The sequence below is a fragment of the Lepisma saccharinum genome, chromosome 10 (assembly GCF_977018435.1).
Source record: "Lepisma saccharinum chromosome 10, izLepSacc3.1, whole genome shotgun sequence".
NCBI classification, from domain to species: domain Eukaryota; kingdom Metazoa; phylum Arthropoda; class Insecta; order Zygentoma; family Lepismatidae; genus Lepisma; species Lepisma saccharinum.
This window is the reverse complement of record NC_139238.1, coordinates 41975744-41988378: the sequence shown is the minus strand read 5'-3', so window position 1 is coordinate 41988378 and position 12635 is coordinate 41975744. Positions and strand designations below refer to the sequence as shown.

Here is a 12635-nt window from a genome sequence, read left to right as displayed (position 1 = left end):
AAAATTTCCAGCAAATACAGAACAGTTTCCCGGGGCCAGTGCGCCCGCGTGTTCCCCCTAACGACGTCCCTGCTTGTAACAATTTCTTGGCAGTCAGAACCTACGGATTGGCAATGAACAAGATTGTTCACATGTTCCGCCATTTACTGTTGGCAGTATTGCTTTGTCATTTTAATTTAAATACCCTCTACCGAGTAGCTGAATTGTAATAAATGCTGTCACTGTTAGGACATAATGCATCTGCAAGAAATAGAGCACACGTTTTTGCATTGGAAATTATAAGATACTTGTGTTTTACACAGTAACTAATGACTTGTTTTGTTGTAGCTTTCACGGCCCATGCTAAGTTTACGTGGCTGGCAGAAAGGTCTGCCTCCACGCCTCCCTAATAAATGACTCAGGCCAATGCAGGACGTTTTCACTTCTGTGGCGTAAAACGTGAATTTCAGCATTGTTTGACGACGTATTTCTCAAGAATCAAAACAAATATCACCGAGATATTTTGCACATATCAATTTTTGTGTCACTATCCGTAAAATGAATGGATTTAAAACGTTTTTCATGTCGTTGTGGAAATGTCCATTTTACAAAATAATACGAATACCCATAGCAGTGGTGTTGGTGGTAGAGTAGAGAGTATTTTGTTTTTTTTCCTTAGTGTACTTGGCAGTTGTGTCTAGCAGAACGATTTTGCAGCAGTGAGCCTGGTTGTGTTTTGTTTACATAGCGCATTATCGGCTTTGTAATAAGTGGAAACTGTATGAAATGCGGAAAACAAATTTCAGAAAATATTTAGCGCTGAAGAAAATAATGTAGTTATTTAAAGCATTCATAATTAAGTAAGTGAATCTTAGTATGTTTTAAATATCATCAACCTTTCTACTTTGACGTGAAAATTACCGTAGCTTATTGATAAATATTGCATTTGAAACTGCAAATATTCGCAGTTCATTTATTATTAACACGAATGTACTGTTGATTATTGCAATGCGATGTGTTAGTGCGAATGTAATGTGTACTTAACAGCAATATTTTTTAAAGAAAGTTTACCGCATATGAATATATTTACGTATTATAAACAGCACACCGAAACTTATCAACATTTAAAATAATATGAAAATACAATTTTATGAATGTCAGTGGCAAGTGGGATTACCAGTTTTTACAAATGAAAATGTGGGGTTTTCATACATTACTCAATCCTGTTACGTAAATGCTGTCTGCATGTTAATTTAATTTTTAAGTTCATGAAGCTATAATGCATACAAATAATTTGTATTTGATTATTTCTATTCAGACTAGGACAAAAAGCAGATCATTCTCTAACTTTTTCTCCCTTGTCATACATTCTTTGAATAGCTAGGTGCTTTCATATCTTCGGTATGATGTAAAAGTGTTCCAGTTGGCGACTCTTTAATCCTGAAGTTAAATAACTTTTTCTGCAGTTAGGGTCCTTTCAATGATTTAACCCAGGATCACTCCTGCCTATAGTTGTCACACGATGAATCATTTGTTAGATTTTCTAACATACTTTATTTTTGTGTTTATAAGTGTATTTTTGCATAAAATATATATTTAAAATTCATGGGACACTTCTGGATAAGTACAGTTGTAATGAAGTACAACTAAAAATGTAAATTTCCATAAATTTTATCTTAAATAGTATTATGATGAAGGGGAGACACAAACCAAAAAAACAAAATCACAGTCTGAACATTCTTGGCCCAAGTTCCTTTTGTTTTATTGAGATTTCATCATGCAACGTATGTAATTTTAACATGGTTCGATTTAGATTTACATCTGTTTTAGCAATTACTTAAGATCTTGTTCAATATATGCTTTCGTAGTTAGGTTAGGCAGGTCAGGTTTGGTTCTATTAGGATTTTATATAAAGTCCCTAAATGCATTCTAAGGTTTCGATTTTCGGTAAGAATTGACAATATAGAGAAAGTCTGTAATTTTGTTAATTTTCGGTATACTAACTAATTTTGGCGGCCTAATCACGAATCTGTTGTAAAAAACTGGGGGTCACGTCTGGAAATTGTACATTTTGATGAAACATTGTTCGTTAGCTCCCAAAACCATCCATGGGTAGCCCCAAAATCCATCCACACGATGTTAGGTTAGGTTCCATTAGCATTCATTTCACCCCTAAATTGATCGAAAAAATAGGGTTCTTACTAAAATTGAATATCATAAATCATTTTCTTGTAAAACAAAGTCGTGGTTGGAAACAATGACAGGAGATTACATTTTCGTTCGTAAAACTAAGCATATATGCATCTATATATAAAAAAAATTCAATCCCAGATGTGACCCCCGGTTTTTTACAACAGATTCGTGATTAGGAGGCCAAAATTAGTTAGTATACCGAAAATTAACAAAATTGGAGACTTTCTCTATATTGTCAATTCGCTCCCGATTTTCTTCTACATTAATTCCCACTAGTATATGATACAGAAAATACATTATCCATGGGAAGCATGCATGCTTGTGTAAGGTAATTTTTAAGTTTTTTTTTTTCAACATAAATAACTTTTTCGAAATCCAAACAGTGGTCATTTAGTTTAATGAAGGTTCAAATTTTGTGTCACAGTGATTGCCAATATTCTTAGATAATTAGTCTTCCTACTAGGAGAATTTAAAGAAAAAGTCATAAAACAATCGTTACCACAGGAGACCTCATGTTTGCACTAGGGATGGCCAAACGGATCTGGATCCAGATCCGGGTCTGAAAGTTTCGGATCTGGATCTGGATCCGTATCTGATAGTTTCGTATCTCAATCCCATTATAATTTTACCACACCTTAAAAGGTATTATGATCTTCGATTACAAAGAAATTTTTCATTAGTTAGTCCTACAAGAATTTTTTTCAAGTGTTGTTCCTAAAATACTTTGCTACTCATCGGATATCACACTCGTGCACAAAAATAATCTTACTTGTTTAACATAAAATGTCAGAGGTGATTTTGTAAATGCCATTGAAACGAATATTTATTCATTCGAATGTATTGGAAATGAAAACACACATAAATGTGAGACATTTCATTCCAGGATGAAACCTTTAACACATTTAACAAGATAGAAATGTTATACAAAAAATATACAATTGTTCTAAAGTTACAGTTTTACAAATTAAAATAAAACATTATAATATATGCAGTGTTACATAATTACAAAGTGTAAGACTAACAAGGGAGGTTATCTAAGTGTCCCCCTCCGATTTCCATGAAACTTGGCAGGTGTATAGTCGGGCCCAAAGGAAGAAATATGTGTTTTTGTTTCAGCTAAAAACTGTTTTAGGGGTCAAAACCCCCTCAAATGTCAAGATGAGGACAGATTGAAGTGAGGATCTGACCCCTGTGTCCCCCTCCGATTTCCATGATACTTGGTAGGTGTGTGTATAAACGGGCCCAAAGGAAGAAATACGTGTTTTTTTTGTTTCAGCTAAAAAACGGTTTTAGGGGGCAAAACCCCCTCAAATGTCAAGATGAGGACAAATTGAAGTGAGGATCTGACCCCTGTGTCCCCCTCCGATTTCCATGATACTTGGTAGGTGTGTGTATAAACGGGCCCAAAGGAAGAAATACGTGTTTTTTTTGTTTCAGCTAAAAAACGGTTTTAGGGGGCAAAACCCCCTCAAATGTCAAGATGAGGACAAATTGAAGTGAGGATCTGACCCCTGCGTCCCTCCGATTTCTATGAAACTTGGCAGGTGTATAGTGGGGCCCAATGGAAGAAATACGTGTTTTTTTGTTTCAGCTAAAAAACGGTTTTAGGGGGCAAAACCCCCTTAAATGTCAAGATGAGGACAAATTGAAGTGGGGATTTGACCCCTGTGTCCCTCCGATTTCCATAAAACTTGGCAGGTGTCTAGTGGGGCCCAATGGAAGAGATACGTGTTTTCTTGTTTCAGCTGAAAAACTGTTTTAGGGGGCAAAACCCCGTCAAATGTCAAGATGAGAACAAATTGAAGTAGGGATCTGACCCCTGTGTCCCCCTCAGATGTCCATGATACTTGGCAGTTGTGTGTATAAACGGACCTAAAGGAATAAATACGTGTTTTTTTTGTTTCGGCTAAAAAACTGTTTTAGGGAGCACCCCCCTCAAATGTCAATATGAGGAAATTTAAGTGGGCATTTGACCTATGTGTCCCCTTCCGATTTGCATGAAACTTGGCATGTGTATAGTGGGACACAAAGGAAGAAATACGTGTTTTTTTGTTTCAGCTAAAAAACTGTTTTACAGGGCAAAACCCACTCAATTGTCAAGATGAGGACAAATTGAAGTGGGGATCTGACCCCTGTGTCCCCCTCCGATTTCCATGAAACTTGGCAGGTGTGTGTATAAATGGGCCCAAATGAAGAAATACGTGTTTTTTTGTTTCGGCTAAAAATCTGTTTTAGGGGGCAACCTCCCCTCAAATGTCAAGATGAGGACAAATTGAAGGGGGGTTCTGACTCCTGTGTTCCCCTCCGATTTCCATGAAACGTAGCAGATGTATAGAGGGGCCCAAAGGAAGAAATATGTGTTTTTTTGTTTCAGCTAAAAACTATTTTAGTGGGCAAAATCCCCTCAAATGCCAAGATGAGGACAAATTGAAGTAAGGATATGACTCCTGTGTCCCCCTCCCATTTTCATGAAACTTCGCAGGTGTATAGAGGGGCCCAAAGGAAGAAATACATGTTTTTTTGTTTCGGCTAAAAAACTGTTTTAGGGGGCAAAACCCGCCTCAAATGTCAAGATGAGGACCAATTGATGTGGGGATCATCTAACCCCTGTGTCCCCCCACTGATTCCCATGAAATTTGGCAGGTGTATAGAGAGGCCCTATGCCCCCTGTTTCTTCCTATGCCATATTTACGTGGTTTCGGGGTCAGATCCCCACTTCAATTTCTCCTCATCTTGACATTTGAGGGGGGGCCTCTATACACCTGCCAAGTTTCATGGAAATCAGAGGGGGAGATTTAGACCTCCCTTGTAAGTGTGTTAATTAATTACAAATCGTGCACGCGCGCGCACACACTATATACGAGGTATGTATGTATATTATGTATGTATATTAGCAGGTAACAATATGTTATAAACACATTCTTACTTTCCAAAGAAGCACATGTTGGATGGCAAAACGGATCCGGATCAGAAAATTCTAGATCCGGATCCGAAAGTACCAGATCCGGATCCGAAAAATTTTAGGATCCGGATCTGGCGATCCCTAGTTTGCACAGCAGAATGTGTATATAATGTTAGAGCCCATGTTATAAATGGCATAGTCCATATCAATTCAGGCAGGGGGGGGGGGGGTTACCTTCGTAGTCTCGGTAATGGTTCCGATTGTTTTATGATTTCTCCTAGCACAAAGACTAATTATCGTAGAATTTTGTAAATCATTGTCACACGAATTTTGAATCTTCATTAAAGTAATGAGCACTGTTTGGACTCAAAAAAAAATATTTATGTTGAAAAAAACTTGAAAATTACCTTACGCACTTTGCATGGACAAGATATTCCCCGTCGACAAATGACAGTAAATATCGTAGAAGCGTGGGAATGGATTTAAAAGTAAATCAGAACCTTAGTAGATTGCATTTAGGGACTTCATTTTAATGCTAAGGGAACCAAACCTAACCTGCCTAACCTAACCACGAAAGCATATATTGAACAAAACCGTAAGTAATTGCTAAAACTCCGGAGTATGTGTCAACAGACGTACATCGAAATCGAACCATTTAAAAATTACATTCGTAGCATCAAAAATATTTTCTTTTTCAAAAATTTTGATTTTTTTACTGTTGATCAGTACCATACAGTACTACATTCCCTGAAAAGGAGATCTTCCACTTTTGAGATTAACAGGTTTTATAAACAATGTTCATGTTTTAACATCCGTGGCCAATTTCTTTATTGCAGTTTTTTGAACTTTTTTCTCTTCAAAAATTCTGAGAATTTTACAGGAGTTGTATATCTAAGGATACTACATATCCTGAAAAGAAGAATAAGAGGAGGTACCCAAAAAAACCCTGGAATTTTGTCTCCTTGTTTTATTTTGACCGTACATGTACATGTTGTAGGTACATTCAGGTAAGCATGTCTACTCTAGTCACCTTTAAAGTATTGCCCATGTGCTTTAATGCAATTGTCCCAACATTTTTCCCACTGTAGAATACAGTTCCGAAACTCCTCCGGCGCAATACTCTTCAAGGTTTTGTCCGTAATGTCTTTGACCTCATTGACGTCATGGAATCACTTACTTCTCTTTCACATTCCTCTTTATCCGCGGGAACAAAAAAAGAGTCACAGGGCGCTAAATCGAGTGAGTACAGGGGATGGGGCACAAGTACCATGTTGTTCTTTGCCAAGAACTGTCGCACTGACATGGCCGTGTGGGCTGGGGCATTGTCATGGTTCAGTAACTACATTCCACTTCTCCACAGTTCTGGATCCTTCCGTTACACACTTTCACGCAATCTTCTCAAGACATTCAGGTAAAATTGCTGGTTCACTGTTTGTGCATAAAGTGGACTTAAAAAACAAACTCACATCAAAGAATCAAATCAACAATCTTTTCACATTGGATCGAACTTGACGTGCTTTCTTGTGACGTGGTGAATTTGGAGTCTTCCATTGGCTGGATGCTTATTTCGATTCAGGATCGTACCCATAGCACCAGGACTTATCCCCAGTCACAATTCGTTTGAGAAAATTTGGGTCCTTGTGCAATTCAGCCTTTAAGTCGCGACAAACATTCACTCGATTCTTTCTCTGCTCCTCTTACAGCAAGCGAAGCACAAATTTAGCAGACACCTGTCTCATCTTCAAATCGTCGGTTAAAATGCGCTGGTAGGTACTCCAGGACAACTCCATTTCTTCAGAAATTTGCTCGATGGTCTTTCGACGATCTTCATTAATGGCATCTCGAACTTTTCCAATGTTTTCTTCATTTCTGCCTGTCGAAGGACGGCCAGGTCTTGGCAAGTCTTCAGTTCACATGTCACCATCTTTGAACTGCGAAAACCACTCGTAGACTTGTGTCTTTCCCAAAGCAGCTTCATTAAAAGCTTGGCGAAGCATGACAACGATCTCAGCAGCCATTTTTCCAAACAAGAAACAAAATTTAACACAGGTCCTTTGCTTCTTGTGGTGTCCGCCATCTCAACAATCACTCAAAAATCGCCAGACTCTTGCCGCAACACCACAAACAATGCAACACTATGAACGAACCGTTCAGCACAGAATAATGCCAACTTGCAGATTGATGCAAGATATCCCAAACTAATGACACCTAGCGGCACAAGCCGTAACTACATCGGTAATCTGCGCAACATTATGATTCCGTTTTTTTTGGGAACGTCCTTGTATGCCACTTTGGTTCTTGAATTTTATATAATGTTTTTTTTTTAAATCCACTCTCGGACCAATGTGCTCAATGTGATGGAATAAAAACAATAAATCAAACAAAGTCGAACTGGTGAAATGTTTTTATTCTTCTGGATTTTCTTTACATAGAACCTTCCGAATCATTAAAGGTCTTCTAGAACAATGTAGATGCTTTCAGATAATTCCAGAATGTAACAGAACCTTATAGAACATTATGGAACAATCCAGATAATTCTGTGTGTTTGGCCTTACATATAAAAGAGAGGACATGTGAATTCACATCTCAGCGGAAATAGAGGAGATTCTTCATTGGATAGTGGATGATTTAGAGCTACAGCAGAAGTAGTGTGAATCAATTGAGGAGAAGTACTTTCCTTGGAAAGTGAATATAGAAGCAGTACCAGCAGCATCGATGCAGCTGATGGGAGCGGAAGCGGTGGAGAGCCTGTGGAGGGGAACCTATTGAGACGAGACGAGATGACCCACCAAGGCAACCCAGACGTCCCCCAGAAGCGAGCAAAGAGGCATGTAAGTACACAGAGCTTGGTATCCTATCCTATTAAGTGAAAGTGATACTGGGGAGCCATACTGCGAGAGAGGACTACTTCACGAGTGTTTTGTGGTCCTAACAAGGGTTACAAAAGTGAACTTCATAGTGAAAACTAAAGAACTGATAACTGGATTATGAGGATGGAGCAAAGGAAGGAGCAACAAATATAAGAAATGTACAAAGGGAGCAGATGAAGCTATTCATCAATAGAGAGGAGGCCATTATGGATGTAATCCACAGAAGTCTTAACGAATCAATGATAACAGAAAAAGGAAACAAGAAAAGACATAGAACGGCAAGTGTAAGTAGCCAAGAAGAAGAAGATACTGGAAGAAGAACAAGTACACCAATATATGAACAGAACAGCAAGTGGAATAATGTGACGAAGCAAGGCAACAATTACGGAAATGGAATATCTATTAGCAATAGATACCAAAAACTGCAGGATGATGATTGTGGTGAAGGACAGACAAATCTTCCTGGACCCAGCCAAATGAAGAACAACGTTAAAGAGATCAACAAAGAGACATACCAGACATACAACCACGAGAGGAACCTGAGAAAACCACAACCTATATTCATATACAGAGTCACTGAAAGATACAACTTTGTAAAGTCAATAGGAAGGATGCTGAAAGACAGACCTCAAGTATATCAAACCAAAGAGTACTTAAAATTACAAACCAATTGTAACGAGGACCTGGAAAAAAAAAAGAGCTTTCTGTGACCAAACAGGTTATGAATATGCACTGGGAATGCAAAGAAATAACAGACCATTGAAAGTTGTAATAAGACTTTCACCAATTGATACAATAAAGGATGATATTATAGAAACTCTACAGGATGATGGCTTCACTGTAGAAACAGTTAACCAAATGTACAGAAAGGACAGACATACCCAAAACAAAATATACAATTCACTCTTCCAAGTTTGACTCAAGAGAACGGAAAATGTTGCAAGAATATACGATGTGAGAAAAATATATGAATTTCCATGTAAAATAGAACCATACTGTCAGCTAAAAGAAGATGAAGCACCAAAATGTGCAAATTGCAGCGAAAAACACCCAGCTAACTACAGGGGATGTAAATACTTTCAAAGTTACCAGAAGAAAGAAGATGGAAATAAGACAAATAAAGTACAAGACAGCTTATCTAATATTGTTTCCACCACTGGCAACAGCAGCTGTACAAGTGAAGAAGACGAAGTCGAAGAAAACCAAACAAACAAAAATAAACCTACAAAAAACAAGCAAATAAAATAAAAAGTAGAAAAACAAAAGGAAATGAGACCAACATACGCTACCAAAATCAACAGAAAGAAAAATCTATCAAATAAAACTAAGAAAAACGAAGATGAGGAAGAAGAAAACATCATGGGAGACATCAAGACAGTTGTCAACTTCTTGAAAAGTGAACAATTCAAGAAAATACTGAAACACCTGAAAAGAGGAATGAAGAAACTAAAAGAAGAGAAAGACAATATTTCAAGAATAACTACAGCAATAGAAGTAATTTCTGAAATGATTGATGATGGATGTTTCTGAAAGAGTCATTAAAAGACAACTTAGAATAACTGCATGGAATGGAGATGGCATAATAGAACAGAAAGGGTTTTTTACCAAATTCATGACAGAAAATAAGATAGATATAGCACTAGTAAATGAAACTCACTTAAAACCCAAAATCCCATTTAATATAAGGAAGTATACAATATTTAGGGATGACAGAGTAAACATTGCAAAAGGAGGTATAATGGCACTAATCAAGAAAGAATTGAAGGCCATAAAATTAGACCTACCCACTTTTCAAACTCTAGAGGCTACAGCTATAACATTAAAAACAAAAGTTAGACAAACAATTCTTATAGCAGGGTATAAATCGCCAAGCAGGATGATTGTAGAAGACGAAAAGATCTTCGACCTGGGAGAAAATGTAATCATAGCAGGAGATCTCAACGTGAAACATAAACATTGGAACTCAAAGAATCCTAATGAAGTGGGGAGAAAACTTTATAAAATTATATCTGAACTACCTGTCATAGCAACAGCACCTAAAGAACCAACCCTATACCCAAAAAACGGCGGAGAACCAAATGTATTGGACATGATAGTATCAAAAAAACGAATATCTTTGTAATGTTCCAACAGTACTACATGAACTGGATTCAGACCATCTACCTGTTATATTTCGAATACCGGCCAGTCTAGAAAATAATGCAATAAACCATCCAAAAATAATATACACGTACTGGAAGCAATGTCAGAAAAGACTTCACGAAAGAACAGCCCGTAAAAAAAAAGACAGAAACCAAAGAAGATATAGATAAAGCAATAGACTCTATAACACAAGAAATAAATACAGCATTCAAACTAAATTCCAGAGAAGAGAAATATCAAGAAAACACTGAGAACGAGGCTAAAGTCCTAAACATGTTAATTGAAATAAAGAAATGGTACAGAAAGAAATGGAATAATTCCAAAAACAAAAAGTATAAAACATTGTGGAACATTCTCAAGAAGAAAGTGAAGGAAAGAATAATCGAATCCAATGTAAAACAATGGGAAGAAAAGTTTAAAGAAGTTGCCCCGCTAGACAGTAACTTCTTGAAAATTTTGAAAGAATACCAGAGAACAGACGAACAAAAGAGCACAATTAAAAACGATGATGGCCACATTTTAGAAGAAGAAGAAATCGCAGAGAAATTCTCAAGAATTTTAGAAGAGCAATTTCAAATAAATGAAGAACTGGATAATAAAGAAACAACAAGTGAAGCAGAAGAAAACTTAAAGATGATAAAAACAAATAATTATAATGAAAGACCAGGTTTGACAACACCTGAAGAAGTTTTAAGATCTATAAAAAAGTTAAAAACTAACAAAGCAGCGGGACCAGTTAAAATTAAACCAGAAATGCTGAAACATATTCCAAGAAGAACCATTGTATTCTTAACAAAAATCTTCAATGCTATCTTGCTCATAAGCTACTACCGAAAATGCTGGAAAAAAGCCAAAGTAACCATGATTCCGAAAGGAAGTAAGAACAAACCTGAAGAATTACAGACTGATAAGTCTTCTGTCTTAGCTCAGTAAAGTGTTCAAGAGAATTTTAATATAAAGACTGCAAGATCCTTGCAATGAACATAAAATAATACCAAACACCCAATTCGGTTTCAGGGAAATACATAGTACAGAAGATTTACTATTAAAAAATACAGATATTATTACTACCAATTTTAACAGAAGACATTATACCCTTGGGATATTCCTGGATATAGAAAAAGCGTTCGATAGGGTATGGCACCAGGGACTCCTTCTGAAGCTCAGATATTTTAAATTTAATGACGCATACATCAAGCTAGTAGCAGCTTATCTGGACGACAACTTTTCAAGTTCAACATAAAAAAGCTTTATCATCTATCATGACAATCAAGGCAGGAGTACTGAAAGGTGCAGTGATTTCACCTCTTCTATATTCTATTTAGACCAGCGACATACCTTCATCAGAGCACTGCACAATAGGTTTTTATGCGGATGACACGTCACTCTTTGCCTCAAGCAGTGTAGTAGTGCAGTACTATTTACCAAAGACTCATAGAAAAGAAGAGATTCTAAAAATACAAGGGAAAGCGATCGAAAGAAAAAATGAAGCAAAATATTTGGGTCTCATTTTAGATCATAAACTGACTTTTGGAAGACAGATCGCAGACGCTGCAATAAGAACAAAGAATAAACTACATGCACTGTACAGGCTTTTTAAAACTAATGGGATATCACAAGAGACAAAACTTCATTTATATAAAATGATTATTCGATCAACCATGACATATGGATGCATAGCGTGGAAGCATGCAGTCCAGGACCACCTAAACAAACTGCAAAATATGCAAAATGAAGCAGCAAGAATCATCACAGGAATGAGTAAGAAAACAAGAATAAATGTACTACATACTCAATTGGGACTTGAAATGTTTGAGGATTACATAGATAACATTGGAAAAAAGAGATGGGAAAGAAATCAATCACATGAGAACGAAATAATAAGAAACATTGGAAAAACAGTCACACATAGAACCATGTACTGGGTGGGAAATAACCTTTTGCTAGGGGTCCATAGTTAAAAGTAACAACAATTAAGAAATAATGGTAATGTCAAATGTTTACTACGACAATTGTCGTTACAAAAACAAAATTAAAAGTTAGTATGTCTGCCGTTTGCTTCTCTCACAGCACGAAGACGATCAGGGTAGGAGCTCAGAAGATTCGCAAACTAGTCCGTATTTCATTCCATGTCATGGAGTACTTGTTCCAGATGTGCAAGGAGTGTTGCCCGGGAATAGCGGTCCAGTCCGCATTCCACTATCATCAAGGACAACTGCATCCTTCAGAATAGCCCAAAAGTGCTCCGCTGCATTCAGGGCCGGTGATGCACCCGGCCATTCAGAACTGCTGAAGCAAGGTGCTTTGTCGTGAAGGAAGCAAACCTCCGTTGCCAGTCACATTGCGGTCCTTTCTTCTCATAATGATGGGAGTTCAGGGAAGAAATCTTGACTGCCAAGGTTATTCCGTTCCTCATGGATCCCAACAATACCCTGGATGCAACCAATTTGCGGTTGATGAATGCTGCTCCACCTTCCATTGCTTCTCGAAACGCATTGGCTCTTACCCGATCGACAACTCGCTGCTCCTCACTGTCAAACAATAGATTC

At 37.3% G+C, this 12635-nt stretch overlaps 1 protein-coding gene across 2 annotated transcripts in view; it reads left to right on the top strand.

The window, feature by feature from the left end:
* Nucleotides 1-707: 707 nt before the first annotated feature.
* The window catches only part of SiaT (beta-galactoside-a-2,6-sialyltransferase), a 55758-nt gene continuing 43830 nt past the window's right edge, over nucleotides 708-12635 (top strand). For both annotated transcript variants that reach the window (XM_083129761.1, XM_083129760.1), the window contains exon 1: nucleotides 708-839. The gene's annotated coding sequence lies outside the window, so the exon portion shown is untranslated. The remainder of the gene's footprint in view (nucleotides 840-12635) is intronic.